The sequence below is a fragment of the Ovis aries genome, chromosome 12, assembly GCF_016772045.2.
Source record: "Ovis aries strain OAR_USU_Benz2616 breed Rambouillet chromosome 12, ARS-UI_Ramb_v3.0, whole genome shotgun sequence".
NCBI lineage: Eukaryota > Metazoa > Chordata > Mammalia > Artiodactyla > Bovidae > Ovis > Ovis aries.
In genome coordinates, this window is record NC_056065.1 from 21,558,755 (window position 1) to 21,579,359 (window position 20,605).

Genomic DNA, 20,605 nt, shown 5'->3' on the forward strand with positions numbered 1-20,605 from the left:
TAAATCTCTCCCTATTTTGTGATTACTCTCTAAAAATAAGGTTGCTGCAGGGAACTCTACTTAATACTCTGTAATAACCTATATGGGAAAAGAATCTTAAAAACAGTAGATACGTGTTTATGTATAACTGATTCACTTTGAGAGCAAAACTAACACAATGTTGTACATTAACTGTATGCCAATGAAAATTAATTAAAAATTAATTTAAAAATAAAATGATGACCAGCTTGCTGGTTACAGGTGGTTTGTTCTAGTCAACCTCAGAACAAGACATGTCAACCAACAACGCAGGGAGAGACCTATGACTGTTTGAGCTTTACACACCACACCACACTTACTACACTATCCAGCGTGACCACAATGTACACAGAACACAGAACCCTCCCTCCCTCTGGTCCTTTCATCCTTTCCTCTTTCCTCTCTTCTTTCTGTAACTATTCATTGGGTTAACTATGTGGCAGGCACTTGGGCAGGACACAGAAGTGAAACAGCATGTTTCAGGTGATTTTTGAAATTTAAAATCTTATACAGTAAATGTGAATTCGTCAAGGGAAAACTCTTGTGGGAATAAACCTTGCAGGCCAGCCTGGGTAGCAAGGTGAAATTAGCTTACAGGGGTGTGAGGAATAGGAAAAAGTCTTACCCTTGGTTCAATGCTAATTCACCACAGCTTCCCACACACAGCCATTATTATGAAACAATTTACTGAAAACATAAAACAACATGTCATAAATGGCTACATTTTTGTGCCATGAAGATGCCATATCTCTGTGACATCTTGTTTGCTGGAATATTTAGGTGAGTTACAAATATACCAGCACATTGTCCTATGTTAACAAAGCATCTAAGAATACACACGTTTATACATTGCTCAAGGGCAAGGATGTTTTACCGTAAACTCCTCCTTCACCTCATTTAGCCTAGTAACTTCCTAATATATGCTGAAAACATGCAAGTCAAATGATACCCTGGTGCTGTCAACTAAATTGAAGAAGAGCTTAAAATGAAACTGATCTCTTCCACCTTGTGAAATTTAGAGCTTAGGTATTTTTCTCATTTCCAGGCACCGGGATTCCAGAGTTCCTTCTAGAACATTAGGGACACATTATCAAGTTTACCAAAATAAGAAACACTTTTTTTTTTCATATAGGAGAATATATATCTTTGGTTTTAATCTCAAGAGCACAGTCAATAAAATCATATGCTAATTACATTTTAAGAAGAATAATTCCAAGGAACGGATCAAATGGTCTCCACTTTTGTTCTTGTGGCATATTTCACGGTAGAAATGTGTTATCTTAGCCCCTGACTCTGCCCATGTTACTTTACTTAGCACCCCCATTTCTGGGAAAGTCCAGCCAGCTCTACTTGTGTGGCATGGGAGAGACGAACATTCTTAAGTAGAATGAATTATGCAACTGAACGGATCAGTGATAACTGTGGTTTAAACTAAATTGAAGAGCAGCCAAAAATTAAACTGACCAAATTTAGTTCCATCTCAGCCTTACTTGAACTTGTTTAAGATGTCTCTGACTGTTTAACTTTCTGCCTTACAGAATAAAACTTAAAATTTTCTCTACTAGCACAGGGAACTATATTTAATATCCTGTGATAAACCAGAATGGAAAAGAATACAAAAAAGATACGGGTGTGTGTGCATATCTGAGTCACTTTGCTGTAGAGCAGAAATTAGCACAACATTGTAAACCAACTATAATTCAACAAAATTAAAAAAAAATTCTATGATAACAAGCTATTAAGCAGGAAAGACCCAGAAAAAAACAAAAACACTCTCCTAGATAGCATTCAATGAATTATAATTTACTGACAATGACTCTTCCTTCTAACTAGATTTTGATGCAGATTTGACATTTAAGGTCTGAAAGGTACTTTAGGGTTTTTATAAACATTAGTCCCTGACTCTGCCCTTGTTACTTTACTTAGCACCCCCATTTCTGGGAAAGTCCAGCCAACTCTGCTTGTATATTATCGTGGAGGCAAAAATTTGCAAAATTATACTCAGATTCATCACAACAACAGAATACAAACACACACAAAAACATCTGGAAAAGAAGATAAAAAAGAAAGCATGGGTGGTCACTTTCCTAATCTATACTCTCCTTAATAAATCAGAGTTTGCTTCTATACAAAAATAATACATCATCTCTCACATCTTGAAAGTTGCTAGAACTATTTCATGGAAAAGTGACCTAATGCCGAAACCATCTCAATTAATCCTAGAGCTTCCTAAAAACACCCAGTGCATGACACCTGTTTGGAAAACGTTCATTTGCTCCCTGGTACCATGCTGGCTACTTCTTGGCTTCCTACCTGATCTCTGATGTAGCTTGTAGATGACCACAGTCCTCAGTTGTTTTCCGCACATTTTACCATTGTTCCCTTATTTGTTTCTTTTGAATCTGATTTCTGCTATTATCTTTTGGATCTCTGGTTGAAATTCTTAGAAAAATCCTCCTGGAAAGCTGTTCTTTTCACTCTCTTATTGGTGCCTTGGAGAGCAATACCAATAAGAGACTAAGAATGAAACTAGCACAAATCATTTTATCTTTGAGTTGTGTGGCTACAATCAAAACCTCATTTGCGATGCATAATCACGCAATATTTTACTTTCCCTTGTCAAAGCCGGAACATTCTCAAAACATTTGCACTGTCTGGCTTTATTCATTAGTGGTGGTAATAACAGAGTGGGGTAGAATGGAAAAGGGGTTGAGGAAACTGAAACTCTTACCCCCCTCAAAAAAGATGAATTGTTTTGGAAGCAACAACTGAATTCAGTCAAAATATGTAAATATAGTGGGCCTAAAATAATCTGCACTTTTTCAAAAAAGAGAGAGAGAACTGATAACCACCCATAAGAAATAACTGCCTGGGGGCTTCCCTGGTGGTCCAGGGTAAGACCCCATGCTCCCAATGCAGTGGGTCCAGGTTCAATCCCTGGTCAGGGAACTAGATCCTGCATGCCACAATTAAGACCTGGCATAGCCAAATACAATTTTTTAAAAGAAATAACTACCTAGCTCTCTCTAGACATAGCCAATCCTACCTAGATATAGTATGTCCCACTTGGTGAATTACCTTTGCAGAAAATGCAGATGTATTAACTACATCAGAGTTTTTTTCTAATTTTCCATACAGTGCTGGAAAATTCACATGATTTTATGCGCTTGTGCTGTTGGGTCATGTGTGTGTGTGTGTGTGTGTGTGTGTGTGTGTGTCCTTTGAAAGTTGCTCAGTTGTGTCTGTCTCTTGGTGAGCCCATAGACTGTAGCCCACCAGGCTCGTCTGCCCATGGTACTTCCTAGGCAAGAATACTGGAATGGGTAGCCATTTCTATCTTCAGGGGATCTTCCCAACCCAGGGATCAAACCCAGGTCTTTTGCATTGCTGGCAGATTCTTTACTGGTGAGGGATCAAACGGCTACCTTCTGTATGCAGAAGCCATGGGGAAAGTACTTCTTCCTAGAATATACTGCATTTGAAAAACTGCACAAATGAAAACATCCTAAAACTTCTGGGAAGCTCACTGAATGTGTGTTTGTATTCCTGGACACCCACGAGCCCCTGTGCGCATGGATATGAATTAACTGCCCTTTGCAGACAATAGTAACTGCTGGCTCTTCTGTAAAGATGATGATGTGTCTTCCATTTTGGACACACATGGAAAATGTTCTTAAATTGCTTTCTGTTTCTATCGTTAAATGTGGGAATATACCTAAAAACCACAGCAAAACTATTCTTCATGTGTGGTCTGAAACATTTATTCCCTTTTTCCTATAGAAGTAAGGAAATTCTATATTTGGCCTTTTGTGGTAGAAGGTAATAAATGACTTTGAGATCTGAAAATTACTAGAAGGTTTATTCTATTAATAAACTAATAATCTCGGTGTTTTAGTTTTGCATGCTTAAGAACTTTTAATTAGCAATTTGATCTTTGTACATTTAAAAAGCTAAAGCTAGATGCATGTTAACATATTATTCTATACTTCACCATTTATGAAAATAGACTCGAAGGTTCAAGACTTTTCTCTTTATTGGAAGGAAAATAAAGTCCTTCCTCTGACAAAAAATAATTTTTTTTTTGAGCATGAAGCATGGGAATAATGGAAAAAAATTAAAACAGAAGCTCAAGAGATTACAAATAAATGTTGAGTGAAAGATACTTAGTGGATATTCCATTCACACAAACCGTCATTCTGAGATTTAGCAAAAATTGTATGGCTACTCAGGATTGAGTATTGTTCCCTCCTGGCTGGGCTTCCACACTAACTCTTAGCCTCCTCCCTTGGCTCTCATCATAAATGATTGATGCTCTGGTCATATCAAACTAAAGAAGCTCTTCTGTCCAGCAAGAGAGGCTCCCATTTTCCTAAGTCGAAAGATGATAACATTGCTTTAGGCTCTTTCGTGAGGAACATCAACACTTTAGCTTTTTTTAAATATAAATTTTTTTTTAAATTGGAGGCTAATAACTTTACAATATTGTATTGGTTTTGCCATACACCAACATGAATCCAGGTGTACACGTGTTCCCCATCCTGAACCCCCTCCCACCTCCCTCCCCATACCATCCCTCTGGGTCATCCCAGTGCACCAGCCCCAAGCATCTTGTATCCTGCATCAAACCTGGACTGGCATTTCATTTCACATATGATATTATACATGTTTCATTGCCATTCTCCCAAGTCACCCCACCCTTGCCCTCTCCCACAGAGTCTAAAAGACTGTTCTATACATCTGTGTCTTTTTTGCTGTCTCACATACAGGGTTATTGTTCACATCTTTCTAAATTCCATATATGCATTAGTATACTGTATTGGTGTTTTCCTTTCTGGCTTACTTCACTCTGTATAATAGGCTCCAGTTTCATCCACCTCATTAGAACTGATTCAAATGTATTCTTTTTAATGGCTGAGTAATACTCCATTGTGTATATGTACCACGGCTTTCTTATCCATTCATCTGCTGATGGACATCTAGGTTGCTTCCATGTCCTGGATTATAAACAGTGCTGCGATGAACATTGGGGTGCACGTGTCTCTTTCAATTCTGGTTTCCTCAGTGTGTATGCCCAGCAGTGGGATTGCTGGGTCATATGGCAGGTCTGTTTGCAGTTTTTTAAGGAATCTCCACACTGTTCTCCATAGTGGCTGAGCTAGTTTGCATTCCCACCAACAGTGTAAGAGGGTTCCCTTTTCTCCACACCCTCTCCAGCATTTATTGCTTGAAGACTTTTGGATAGCAGCCATTCTGACTGGCGTGAAATGGTACCTCATTGTGGTTTTGATTTGCATTTCTCTGATAATGAGTGGGAACATCAACACTTTAAAGCTTTTAAATCCACTGTACTTCTTTCCTCTGTGCTGATGTATCATCTACTGTGTAACTTTTACTAAAATGGAATTTTTGTCTATTTCGGAAATCACTAGGTAGATCATTTCCTCTCTGTTGATTTCTCCAAAACTTGTATACAACTTCTCCTGTCATTCTATACCTAAAAGCAATAGTTTGTGGTCCCAAAGGGTACTGAAATAGGTAGCAACCCCAAGGTATTGGATGCTGGACAAACTGACCAATGGACTTGCTCTTGTCCATCAACCAGTGGCCCCAGGCTGAGAGAATGCCTTCCCTTCAAAATTTTCTCAAGGAACAGACTTAAGTATTCTCTAACAGGAGATAAAATAACTCAGATATGCATGCAGTGGTTCAATATGATTGATGGGCCAAGTCCACAGGTTTATACTAAAGTGGGTAGCCTATCCCTTCTCTAGGGGATCTTCCCAACCGAGGAATCGAACCGGAGGCTCCTGCATTGAAGGTGGATTTTTTTTTTTTTTTTTTTTTTTTTTTTGGCAACTGCCAACTTGTTCTCTGAACCTATGTCTATTTCTGTTTTCTTATATTTATTTATTTGTTTTTTTTCTAGATTTCACAAATAAGTGATATTATACAGTATTTGTCTTCTATGGTGGATTCTTTACCAGCTGAGCCACAAAGGAAGCCCAAGAACACTGGAGTGGGTAGCCTATCCCTTCTCCAGGGGATCTTCCCAACTCAGGAATTGAACAGGGGTCTCCTGGATTGCATGTAGATTCTTTACTAGTTGAGCTACCAGGGAAGCTTCACCACCATGGCGTTGCCTTTTCCATTATCTGCTCAGGAGCAGACCCTTCTCTGGAGTGGAGGGGTGGAGTGGGGAACAGAAGACAGCTAAGTGAGCAAATAGCTTTCCCTTTGGGGCCTGGGGACAGGAGAAAGTTTGGGAATACCCATATCTGAAGCATACTGTACTAAGTATAAACCTAGTATAGACTCTCTACATGTATACATTTTTTTATAATAAAGCCAAGTTAAAGTTGAAAGCAACAAAATTCAAATTTACCACATTGATTTAATCTGAACATTAAAATTATTTTCTTGAATCTAAGTTGACATATCACATCTGCTATCTTAGTACGTGACGGCTTCGAGTTTGTGAGACACACACATATAATACACACACACGCACATATACACACACATATCATATGCTCAGTTATATCCAACTCTTTGCAGCCCCATGGACTATAGAACACCAGGCTCCTCTATCCATGGGATTTTCCAGGCAAGAATACTGGAGTGGGGTGCTATTTCCTCCTCTAGGGAATCTTCCCAAACCAGGGACTGAACCCTAGTCTCTTGCATTTCCTGCACTAGCAGACAGATTCTTTGCCAGAAGCGCCACCTAGAAAAAACCTACACACACACACACACACACACACACACACACACACACACACACACACATATATAATTAACCATGCTAGGAGGAAAAAGAAAGAGTAATAGATTGATGACCAGGTCCAAATTGATATAACCTACCCTTCTGGTTTATGAATGTTATTGGAATTGACAAAACCAGAGAGAATTTCTATCTGATCCATGCCACCAAAAGTCTCTTCTATTCATTGTATTATGTCTGAGAAGCCACATACAAGTTGTGCAGAGTGGGCACTAAAAGAATCCCTCATAGGACGATCCATGATGCTTACACCAGCAGCTGTCTAGATCCTTTCATCAAAGTAAATAACAGACACCATTCAGACTGATGCAGAGACTGGTAAGAACACCAGTTTCATCCAGGTCCACAGTTTGGTAACCTGAGTTTGGTGACTGGTGGTGCTGACCTGGTAATAACTGATATGATCACCAGCAGAGAGACATCCTGGCTCTTGAGATGTGATTGATGTGAAAGATGTCGATGGCAGCCATTCGGCTAATCTGGCTTCCCAACATTTTTGGTCTTGGCAAATACAACAAACTTTGGATTTCTCTTAACCAAGGGAAAGATGGCTAGCTCACCATTGCTGTAGACAGAAAGAGACTGGTCGCCAGTGATGGGAAGAGAGAGCTCCTTGTGGCTAAGTAGAGATATTACAGGACAGAAAACAAATACAGAACCCCTTGAAAAAAGCAGTATCCTGCCGCTGGCGTGGGTTCAAATTCACCCTCCTTGAATTTATGTAACCTTTTGTGATGAAAGCTTCCACCACAGCACTTTCACCAAAGACTTTTAAATTCTCAAACTGCCAGCCTTTTCTTCAATTAATATTAAATCTGTGACTTTGATGCTAATCTTCTAGACAGATACAGGAAACCTGACTTTCAGCCACAATCCTTGTTTGTCTTTGGCAGAAGAATTGTTGATTTCTTAGGTCCAGCCCTTTTTCCAGGCTGTTATTCTTTGTTGCTCAGAATCATACTTTCTGTAAAATGATTCTTTCCATATTCTGCAAATATTCCTGATTTTCTCATCATTCCACAATAGGAAAGAAACTTTGCCTTTTATTACAAGTTGATCACTAAAGTGATGTTGCCTATAAGCTTAAATTATAGATAAGGACCCATCTCTGGAAACCCTTCCTCCCAGGTAGTGAGCGTTAAGCTAAAAACTTTTGTTTAGCTCACAGGAAACATCGTGACTAGGTCCACCTATGAATGACTGCAGCAAGGAATAAATTAACACATCTCCTCTGGAGACTGATTGGAACCGGGAAATGTCTGACCTTACTTCTTCTTCTTTTAAAGAAATCTGAATTCTAACACAGGGAAGATGGTTCTTTGGGACACTAGTCCACCATTTTCTCAGGCTTCTGTCTTTACAAATAAAGTTGCTATTTCTTGCCCCAACAACTTGTCATTCAATTTATTGGCCTCTTGTACAGCAGGCAGGACCAGCTTGGACTCTGTAACAGTTTGTAATCACATTTAATTTATTTCTGCTGTAGTCAGGTACTTTTTTTTTTTTTTTTTTTACTATTTTTTACATATTACTTATCACTATATTGATATAGTTTCTTAATATAGTACCTGTACTTATTATTATAGCATTTTTAGTATTTTTATTATATATCCAAACCAGGAGGGAGAAAAACAAAAGTATGGAATTTGGAACACTTAAGCTTTCCTTTTCTTCATCCTTTTCCACATCTTTCACCAAAATGTCTATCTTCTCCTAAAATGTCACCTCCTTTAGAAATCTTCAAAGACCTTGTTGATGTGAGAGCATTTGCGAGTCACAGGAATTGTACCCCAGAGCTGCTTTACCCTTAGCTTCTTCCTGAACCATGCACTCTTCTTAGGTACCACCCCAAATTATAGTCAGTTCATCTTGTGTTTGTACCTGTATGCAGAAGCCTCAGAATGAGGAAGGCAGAGTGACAATTCAAAAAGAGCTTGGATCCCTGACATTTCAAAATGGCCTTTTCAGCCTTGGTCTGCTTATTCCCAGATTATAAAAGGAGAGAGAAAAAAATTTGTAATACACCAAAGTCATTAAGTTTAACAAAGCTATATTAGTCACTATTTTTTGGCCCTTTGCCTCTGGAACCTATATCATAATCAATACATAAATGGAATGGGATCTTGAAATAGAATAGAGAAGGAAATTGCATCCATTTATGGAAAATAGAGCTATGATTCTGGGACTTCTTAACTTGTGGCCCGAGGTTCATATCTGCTACATGTAATTTAAAATTCTGGTAATTTCTAACATGGAAAAAAGCAAGTTACTGCAATAAAGGATATCAGAGGGTAGACATTTTCCTTAGATATTGCCATCAGAGAAACTCTCTGAAGAAGGGATGTTTAAACAGTGATTTAAAAGGTAGGAAGGAACTGGCTGTGTGAGGAGCAAAGAGAAAAAAATCTTCAAAGAAGGTAATCTGCATGGGTGAAGATCTTGGAAGAGATAAACATTTAGATTGCTAAGGAAACTGAAAGAATTCCAGATGACTAGACTTTGTAGGGAGTTGGAAAGTGAGATGAGGTTGGTGAGCTAGGCAGGGGCCAGAACATGCAGGATCTTGCAGGTCAAGACTAGGAGTTGAAATTTATTTTTGGTGCAATGGTTAAGCTACTGAAGGGTTCCAAATAAGAGCATGATATGGTTTAAGCTTTGTCCTAAAAAGATGAGTTTGGTTGCTGTGTAGTAAGTGGATTCAAGAGAAGAAAAATGTTAGAATGGAAGCAGCAGGAGCAGTTATAGAATCCTGATGAGAAACAATAAGAACTTTATGTAAGATCATGGAGGTGATATAGAACAGTGGAGAGAAATGGACAGATCTGATGCATTTTGAGATACACTTCCAGAAGTTGGGTAAGACTTGCTGAAGCTCTGGATTTGGGGAATAAAGAAAAAAGAAAACAAGAGTTCCATTTTAAATATATTAGGGATGAGATGATTGTCAGCTGTTTTTATGAGTCAACTTAGGCTTCTGTAGAAAACAATCCCCCCAATCTGTGGTTTATCAAAATGAAAGTTTATTTCTCACTCATGCAACAGACCATCATGGGTCTTCCAGGCCACATAGGTCTTCTGGGAAATTCTTCCCTAGTTGGTAGCTTGGGGATCTTTTCATCTTGTGGCACCGCCTTTCTCTGGGTCCTTAGGGTGTTGTCCATTCAGCTTGCTAGTGAATAGAGTAGGGCAAGCAGGGAGATATGTCTAAGAGAAATATACATACAGGCCTTTTCAAGCAGTGGCATCATATCTACCATATTGCATTGACCAACATCATTTATACTACCTAATCTAATTGTAAGAGATGCTGCAAAATCTAGTCTAGCCATGTGCCCAGGAGGAAGGGAAAAAGGGTTAGAACAGCCCTGACATAATATTCAGTGGGGATGTGAAATAATCTCTGGGATATAAAGTCTGGAGCTGTTTTCTCTACTGAGTTAGATGGAAGAGATAAACAAATGTCATCAAGTCCCATTTCTAATGATCTAACAGGCATTTCAGAGGATGCACAGATCAACACCTCTTTCTTACTACCCATAATGGCTGTGTAAAGTAATTGAAAAAAAGAAGATACAAACCTCTGAAAAAGTTGTCAGCAAAAGCATTGGAAGATTGTCAGAGAGCAGCAAGCATTACTAAATAAAAGATGTAGACAAGGTATATCACATAGTTAGAGAAGGGAAACTTATCACAGGCTAGAGTGATGTAGGGAATTTTCCTAAATGAGGAAGAATTTGATCATGAGGAATATTAAGAATTGTCCAGGGGGATAAAAAAGACACAAGGAAATGCATCAGTAAAAATACAAATTTTTCACTCTTTAAAATAATTGAATTTTTATAATAATTAGCATTCTTTTTGAAACAACAGATTGAAATAAGTCAAATAACTAGAGATCAGCTACTAAATAACTTTATTTAAATTTATGTTTATGTGCCTTCACTTAATTTTTCTCTTTCCAAATAGACTTAGGAGTACAGCCTCAACTGCTAAACCAAACATGGGCTCGTTGACATCCTCAGTTTGAATCTATTCTATTACTCACGGTCCTTGATCTCAGTCCCCTGCTCTACACAGTGGATGAGATCTCAGGGCTCCCAGGGCATCCAGGTCAGGTTGCTAAGGAGAGATTCTACATAATGGATTACATACATTGACATGATTGCGTGAGGATCAGGAGAGAGCCTGAGCAACCAGCAGCTGAAACAGAGACAAGGAAGTAGAAGCAGGGAATGGTTTGTCTTTTCAGAGGCAGACAACTTTTTTCAATTGCTCTATTTCTAATTGCCTACAGTTAGGGTCAGACTCTCAGATCAAGCAGTCAAGCTTAGAAGATGGAGCCAGTTCTGAAGACAAGCACCATGATTCACCTCTTGGAGACTGCCCTTGGCTACATGTGAAATAGATGGATGATGATGGCAATGACGTTAATAATAATAATAATTTGCACTTACTTAGTAGCTTCAATGCTACATTTTCAAAGATGTTATAAACATTAATTAATTAAGCCCTACCGTGGCCCCTAGGGTAGCTATTACCTGTATTGTGCAAATAATTAACTAAAGCAAAGTTAAGTGGGCAGCCTGAAGTTATATGGGAATCAAAGCTAGGGAAACAGAGATGGATTTCTAGCAGCAAAGTTGGCTCTTGGCTGTTGTTTCCTTGGGAAAGGAAGTGAACAGTTTGTAGAGCACATTACAGGGGGAAAATAGCCGAGATCTGAGGTTCAGGGGTATCCATGGGGGCTCTGTCAGAATTTCTCAGAAAGTCAGTAATCCAATACGGATGTGGACTTGAAACACTGATGCTCCTCAATCTTGCCAAGATTGCCTTTCCAGGGTGTGAGTGTCTGCGCAGGCGCCTCACCGTGATGATCCGATTACATGCCTGGCTTTACCAGAATGCAGGAGAATTATATGTGGCAACAAAGATATTTACTTTGATTCCACAACATGTAACACAGTGCCTGGCATATCATGCACATGATGTAATAAACATGTTTTGAGTAAATAAATGCTTATATGAAAATTAGTTTTGCAAAGTTAGCCTGAGGTACATAAAAAGCACTGTAAAGTAAAATTCCAAAAAGCAATGAAATTACTGACTGAATTGAAAGGAAAGGAACCCTGATGTAGAAACCTATGGCCTTAATACTGACAGTAAACCCTGAGCTTGAAAGACATGCCTGCATTTGCTGTGACAATTAACCCTCTGTCTTCTTCAGTTGGCTTCCCTGGTGGCTCAGCTGGTAAAAGAATCCGCCTGCAGTGCGGGAGACCTGGGTTTGATCCCTGGGTTGGGAAGATCCCCTAGGGAATGGCTACCTACTCCAGTATTCTAGCCTGGAGAATTCCATGGACTGTAGAGGCCATGGGGGCCACAAAGAGTTGGCCATGACTGAGCAACTTTTACTTTCATCTTCAGTTGGGCTTCCCTCATAGCTCAGTTGATAAGAACCTGCCTGCAATGCAGGAGACCCGGCTTCTATCCCTGAGTGGGGAAGATCTCCTGGAGAAGAAAATGGCAATCCACTCCAGTATTCTTGCCTGGAGAATCCCATGGACGGAAGAGCCTAGAAGGCTACAGTCCATGGGGTCACAAGAATCAGACAAGACTAAACCACCACCACCATCTTCAGTTTATTCATCTGCAAAAAGTAAGCAATACTATCAGCCTCAGAGAATTGTGACAAGGGCCAGATGACATAGTATATGAAGATCTCCAGTCTCTAGACCACTCTAAGTCCACGATAAATATTCAGGTTCTTTCCTCCTTTCAGTAAGCAGAAGTAAGTTTAAGTCCCTTACATATATAACATTCAAGCTGTAGACTTTCAAAGATGAGAGCATGTGCCCGCATGTCCAACCACATAAGTTAGTTCACATGCATGGTTACACATTGTCCTGCGTGTGCATCCTCTAAAAGTGGTTGTGCTTTCGTAAGCTTTACTGTACAGTACTGTTCAGGGTATAGTAGCACATTATTTCCAGCCCAGGATGTCTGGAAGCTAGCGTAAAAGCAGCAGCGATGTAGCTGGTAGAGTGTAGCCAACTGTTAGTTGGGTACCTAGGCTAACTTTGTGGACTTACAAACAAATTGGACTTACAAACATGCTCTCAGAATGGAACTTGTTCATATGTAGGGATTGTTGTTCGGCTGCTAAGTCGTGTCCGACCCTTTGCGACCCCATGGACTGCAGCACGCCAGGCCTTCTTGTCGTTCACCATCTCCCAGAGTTTGCCAGGGAGGACTGACTGTAGGGGACTTACTGTGTTACTAACCCTTCACAGTTGTAAACATTAAGTAATTTTCTTGCCTCTAGGTAGAAAAAAACTATTTTCTCAGGGAAAATCCTTTATCAGCAGGGCAATAAGAAGGATATACTAAAATATTTCACTCCTCAATGCTATACGAGAAAGTAAAGACTGAAGCACAACAGGAATTCTATTAAGTGCCACACTGTGAGGAACATCTATGTAAGTGAGAAATGTGGGAATTAGCTAATTTGCCTGATACTGTCCCCCATTAATTTGAGGACCGCATTTATCTGCTATGTGTGTGCGTGCGTGCTCAGTCACTTCAGCCATGTCCTTCTCTTTGCGACCCTAAGGACTGTACCCCACCAGGATCCTCTGTCCATGGGATTCTCCAGGAAAGAATACTGGAGTGGGTTGCCATGCCTTCCTCCAGGGGAACTTCCCGACCCAGAGATTGATTGAACCCGTGTCTCCTCCATTGCAGGATGGTTCTTCACCCACTGAGCCCCCTGGGAAGCCCCACACCTATCTAATATAAATAATGATTATCTATGCTGACTCAATTAAATGCAAGATTACAAAATCAATTTCTTCTAATCCTGTAGAGTCAATGTTTTAGGACTTGACAACAAAATAAAAAGAAATGCGTTGGAGGTAGGGTAGAAAGGAGGAGGGGAAAGGGGAGAAGCAAGGTCAGGGTCAGTGATGAGTATAAGGGTAGATGCAGAAATGGAAGGTGAAGGAATAAAAGAATAAGAGGAAAACACACGTGTACAAACACACACACTCACATTCCTCTCTTCAGTCACTTGTTTAATTTGTAGATACCTTTGGCCAGATTTAAGCCTATAGAAGGTGAGAAGCAGGTTTTATTCATATCCTCTTTTGACTTGCTTCATATGAATAAAGTTAATTTCCTGTGTTATTCCCAACCATCTTGAAGGTTAACCTATTCAAAATGGAAAATACAGTGAAAGCTTAAAGTTTCTGAAAAATTCCACTTGGGATAATAGCTTTTACCATTAATTTATATTGGGCTGGATGGTCTTAGCTTCCTCTCCTCAGCCTTAATGGGCTTAAACTTAGTGGGGGTTCAGGATAAACAGTGAGGACACCCTGGAAAGCTAAGCTGAGGAATTTAGGAGATAGGTTTATATGCAGGCTGATAGTGCTAGCTCTTCACAAAATAGGAAAACAAAACATAATCGGAATCACACCTTACACTGCTACAAGATAAAGTAATTATCTTTATTAGTTGTTGATTGACACTGAAATTTATCTTTGAGTTTAATACAAATACAATGTGAGATCACTCTTGAAAACTTAGCCCAGCACTATGGATTAGTATGTTTGGCTCTTTTCAATACTTTGGAAAGGAGCAATAAAAATTTAGGTTTAAGTGGTAGACAGACAATTTTATCATTTGTCTTTGGCATTAAGACACATCAACATAGAATTGAGGGAGATGAATGTTAAAACAGAATGATTATATTTTTGATACATCTTTCAATGCAGCAACTATTTTTAAACTGTTTTACTTTTTCTTGCTTGAAGTGGAAGTATCTGACTAGTAAGATGACAGATAAAATGTGGACTTGTGCATTGTCAAATATAAATAAGACGATGGTTTGGGCCACAAAACCAAGAAAATGTGGTCTTTTCTTAGAGCCAAATTTGTCCACACGCCCATACGCTTCATTAGTTCCTTTGGTTAGCATAATTCAAATTCTGTTTTTAAAATCTTGAATTGAAACTTAACTGAGACTTGTAACTATTCCCATTACCCCTGTGCAATGAAAGGGTATATCTGAAGTTTGCATTAATCAATTCAAAATATTGGCACTAGTCTTCTCATATTTACCCCCTCTGACCTTTGCGTGATTGTATTTATCACTAAGGATCAGGTGCAAGAATCAACCCTTTACAAATATACTTTGGTGTCACAAATATAAAAAGAACTTAATTTAAAACTTTAAAGTCAATAACAGTCATTTCAGACAGCATAAGATTTATTTTTAAATAACTATAAAAAAGTGAATTTAAGAAAAATACATGAGAAATAGGATGGGCTCAATAATTAAATCTAAACTGTTTTTAATCAGTAAAAGCATCTTTTAAAAATAACTTACCTAGTTCTTTTGTAATGCTGTCCCCATTGACACAGCTATATAACAATTCTTACTCAAATTCTTACTTAAAAATGACATAATTGTTCATGATTTAAGGCTGTATTAGGCGACTAAACTCATTCAGCATCAACCAAAGTATCAACACATTTGAAAACAAGTTTGCTAGAAAAGATGTTAAGTCATCTAGATGGTAAATAAAATGATATCCATAACAGATGTAGTAGTGAGATATTAAGTTTTTGAGAACTTTGTTTTGATGATTTTTGAGCATTTTTAACCTAAATGTCCTATATTATTACTTTATTAATAGATTATTAATAGATGTTGTTAATAGATTATTATTAATAGAGATTATTAATGCCCCTGAATAATTTCTGTCCTCCTCAGGTAATCTGCAAATGTGACAGTTTCCAGTGAGCCATTGGTCTGTGCACATGATGTGTGGGCAAATCTTAAACTGAATGCCATGCATTATTTCAAAGTTGACATGTAGTTGCATTTTGCTTGTGATCTTGCTTTGCAGTTTCTGTTGTATGAGGGTTGCAGATATCCTTTATAAAATTGTTTAGAATGCTAACATGTGTCAACTGTGTGAGCCACAGTAAGTATTAAAAACAGTTACTTCTCTGGAATTGGTGCCAAAGGTTGTTGAAATCAGCTCTCTAGGAAGAAGTTGAACATTTTGTACAGACTATGTAGGGCACTCTTGTCTAAAGACACTGGGAGGCTCTAAGTGAATTGTCCAGTTTTCCTCTGATTCTATAAATTTCCAAAACAATGACCTCAACATTTTTTTCTTCCAATTTTCTTTTTTTGGTGGTGTTTTTTTCTATGATAACATTTTTAAAATTTAATTCATATTTTATATTGGAATACAGTTGATTTATAATGTTATATTAGTTTCAGATGTACAACCAAGTGATTCAGTTATACATATACATATATCCATTCTTTTTCATATTTTTTTCCCATATAGGTTATTATACAATATTGAACAGGGTTCCTGTGAGGTTGGTGCTTGTTGATTATCTATATTATATATAGGAATGTATATATGTTAATTTCAAACTCCTAATTTATCCCCCGCCCCAACTCTTCTAATTTTTATATTGCTGTAGCCTTTGTTTTTTCTGGATTGTTTGATAGCTGATGCTATTCAATGTCCATCTAGGGCTTCCCAGGTGACTCAGTGGTAAAGAATCTGCTTGCCAATACAGAAGATGTGACGTTGATCCATGGATCAGGAAGATCCTCTGGAGAAGGAAATGGCAACCCACTCCAGTATTATTGTCTGGGAACTCCCATGGACAGAGGAGCCTGTTGGGCTACAGTTCACATGAGTCCCAAAAGTCAGACAGAACTTAGTGACTAAACAACAACAACAAGGGGTAGGTCTACTTTGAAACACTTTGCAATATTTTTAAACTTGCTCTGGATTCTACTAAATGTAACTACATGTGGTTTGAATGCCAAATGTATAAATTTGTTTCAAGAGAAAAATCTCTTAGGTGGAATATGGTTAGAGAATAGCAAGAGACCTTTTCTAACTTCCTTGCTAAAACTGATGTGCTGGATTCAATTAATTCAATTTGCTGGATCAGTGCAAAAAAACAGAAGGTCTACAAATGATAAAACAGAATTTGTGTTGACCACAGCAAGTATAATGAAATTCAGCGTTTCACTGGGAAAAAATATATAAGAATAATGATGGTTTCACTGATCTGAAACCTTAGTTGATTATATTACTTCTCTTATGAGGGATTTGTTCCTAGGTGGAAACAAGAACACACAGATCAGAAAGTCAAGATCTAAAAAGACAAAATGACTCAGCATTTCCTGGGGTAACACACTTGATTTTCAGGGCCTTTGTTGGTGACCTCATAAGTGAAAGATTTTCCTATTACTATACAGTCTCCAAGTTTCCTTCCGGCTTGGAATACTATGATTCCAAACGAGCTATTCGGAAAATAAAGAAATTTGAGTTCTATTAGGGTTTAGAATTTTTTTATATGAATGACCAAGTTGACAAAAATAGCTTTTCAGGGAAAAGGAACTAAGCAATAAATAATGAGACAGAGGTCAGAATGATGTTGATACAAACTGTTTAACTGTCATAAAAATCTTTCTGGAGCCTGTGTTGGGAGCTTGTGATTTCTATGATCATGCCTACTTTTTCCAGCATTTCCTGGAAGAATCGACTTATACTAATTAGCCCCTTGCTGCCCAGGTAGAGGTGGCAAAGTGGCATAGCCCCCATGGATTTTCTTCTTGCTGAAATACTGTGGAGGAGGGCAATCGGAAATGAGATGAATGAACCATACTGCCTCTCCAGAAGGCTGATTATCTGCTGTCCCTGGTCCATTGGTCCTATGCTTCTACCATCTCTACCAAGCACCTCAGTCATTACTCAAGGGGCTGGGCAGGGGCCCTGTAGGTAAATGATCACACTCCTTTCTTAAGAACTTCTCTATCTTGCCAGTTTTCTTCTCTTTTGGACATGAAGAAGTACTTTTACTGATAGAGTAGCCATATCTCAAAACCAGCACCAAGTAAGATGAAGAGAGATTTCAATTTTATATAAATTGTTCTCTGGTAACATACAGAGAGGCTTCTCTCAAGCCTTGGAGACTTAGCCTTCACAAAGAGTGACTCCAAAGGGAAGTTCCCAAAGGATGTGTCCCAGTTTCCAGATGTCTCTCTCTACTTCCTCATCCCTTCATTTTCCCAAAGACCCAGGAAAGCTTCGAGTCTGGCATCAGCCCCTCCTCATCCATTTAGCAAATTCCTAAGAAATTTTCTCCTCTTGTTCTTTTTTGAATTCTGCCAACCATAGTACTGTGGCTTTTGCCAAAATATTACTGAAAACACTCTTTGGCCTGAACATTGGTTTACTTCTGATGGTGAGGGGAGGATTCTAGTCATATGGGCAATAGCGATGGTGAACACTCTGATGCCAGTTCAGTCTAACCATCATGGAGAATGTTGGCTGTTTTCCTCCCAGTTACCAAAGAAGCAACATGGGCATTTGCCAAGGTGAGTATCACTATTTTTATTTATTTATTTTTTTTGTCTTAGTGGTTAGCATTCTAAGCTCATTGGAGAAAAGGATTGCCTAATATGACTTTGACCTTGTACCTTTGCAAAAAAAAAAAAAGAACCTTGATGCTATTATGCTAGTGAATATTTTGGCTCCCTAGATCAGGGTCTCTCCTAGTATTGATATCTGGGGTCAGATATTTCTTTGTTTTGAAGAGCTGTCCTGTATATTGTATGAAGTCTAGCAGCATCCCTTGCCTCTACTGACTAGACACCAATAACAGACCTGAGTTGCAATAATCAGAATGTTTCCAGACATGGGGAGAAGTCCCCTATGAGGACAAATCTCCCGAGTTGAGAACTACCATCCTAGACATATCTTACAAGAATCTTCACAATAGTCATAAATGGCTTCCTCTTATCTATGCCAGGTATCAACATTAACTAGGTTTTTTTGTTCCAAATTGTTCCACATTACTGAAAAAGTGTGGGACACTCTATGTATTTAACAGATGTAAATGCATCACATTAACAGTTAAACCCAAAATCTGATACTGAATTGGTTAAGTAAAGCCTATCAGTTCAGTTCAGTTCAGTTGCTTAGTCGTGTCCGACTCTTTGCGACAGCATGAATTGCAGCCTCCCTGTCCATCACCATCTCCCGGAGTTCACTCAGACTCACGTTCATTGAGTCCATGATGCCATCCAGCCATCTCATCTTTGGTCGTTCCCTTCTCCTCCTGCCCTCAGTCCCTCCCAGCATCAGAGTCTTTTCCAATGAGTCAACTCTTTGCATGAGGTGGACAAAGTACTGGAGTTTCAGCTTTAGCATGCTTCCTTCCAAAGAAATCCCAGGGCTGATCTCCTTCAGAATGGACTGGTTGGATCTCCTTGCAGTCCAAGGGACTCTCAAGAGTCTCCTCCAACACCACAATTCAAAAGCATCAATTCTTCGGCGCTCAGCTTTCTTCACAGTCCAACTCTCACATCCATACATGATCACAGGAAAAACCATAGCCTTGACTAGACGGACCTTAGTTGGCAAAGTAATATCTCTGCTTTTGAATATGCTATCTAGGTTGGTCATAACTTTTCTTCCAAGGAGTAAGCGTCTTTTAATTTCATGGCTGCAGTTAAGAGTGCCCTATTGTTACCGTCTTTTTTTTTTTTTTCCTGAGGACTTCCAAAATGCCAGTTTACTTTAGCCTGATGGGAGGTTAACATTTAATTGCTCAGCTGTTAGACATTCTCTTTTAAAGCTTGGGCTTGTTTAGGACTTCCCTGGTGGTTCAGACAATAAAGTGTCTGCCTACACTGCGGAAGACCTGGGTTCTATCCCTGGATCAGGAAGATTCCCTGGAGAAGCAAATGGCAACCCACCTCAGTACTCTTGCCTGGAAAATCCCATGGACAGAGGAGCCTGGTAGGCTACAGTCCATGGGGTTGCAAAGAGTCAGACATGACTGAGAGACTTCACTTTTCTTTTCTTTGTTCAGGTGACTGAGTTGCTCACAGAAAAGATCCAGTGAGGTATCTGTCGCCCCCTCAGCTCTTCCTCTGCCCTGACCCAAACTCTGTAAGGTTCACGTTATCAGTGCTGCAGAGCCCAGGAGAAGTGATATGAAAATATATATCTACTGGTAATATAAAATAGTTACCAAATCATGTGTATAGTTACCAAATCAATAGTTACCAAATCAATGTGTATCCATTCTATGAATGGATATATTGTTGTTGTTTAGTCTCTAAGTCTTGTCCAGCTCTTTTTTGACCCTATGGACGGCAGCCCGCCAGGCTCCTCTGTCCATGACACTTTCCAGCCAAGAAAGCTGGAGTGGATTTCCATTTCTTTCACCAGGGGATCTTCTCAGCCCAGGAATTGAACCTGTGTCTTCTGTTTGGCAGGTGGATTCTTTGCCATTGAGTCACCTGGGAAGCCTGAATGGATATATACATATTCTTTTATTTAAAAAATATATATATTTTTACTTTATTTTGCTTTACAATACATATTCTTTTAAAAACATATACAGGGATTTATATTTTAAAAACTTGGAGAAAGGCAAACTTTAATTGCCTTTGTCTCCTCTGCCCATCTCTGTCGGTTTCTAAGATTAATTTGAATATCATCCACTTAAGTCTTTTCTTAGAAAGTAGGTATTTTAAAAAATTCAGCTTTCAAATTTCCCCTTCAAATTTTGTGTAGCTCAATGCCCTCAGGTTTCTCATAGAAGAAAATATTTATTACTTTTTGTTAGTGACCATCAAGGTGGAGAAAATGTTTTGGTCCTTTTAAGGGAGAAAGGGCTCCTGGAAAAATGCTAGCAAGTGTTTAAAAGATTATGATCACCCACACATAAAATTAAGGATTCTTAGAAATGCAT

The 20,605-nt window shown here is 38.8% G+C and overlaps 1 pseudogene; it reads left to right on the forward strand.

The window, feature by feature from the left end:
* Positions 1 to 5,574: 5,574 nt before the first annotated feature.
* On the forward strand, positions 5,575 to 7,426 carry LOC114117330 (small ribosomal subunit protein eS4-like; annotated as a pseudogene).
* Positions 7,427 to 20,605: the final 13,179 nt, after the last annotated feature.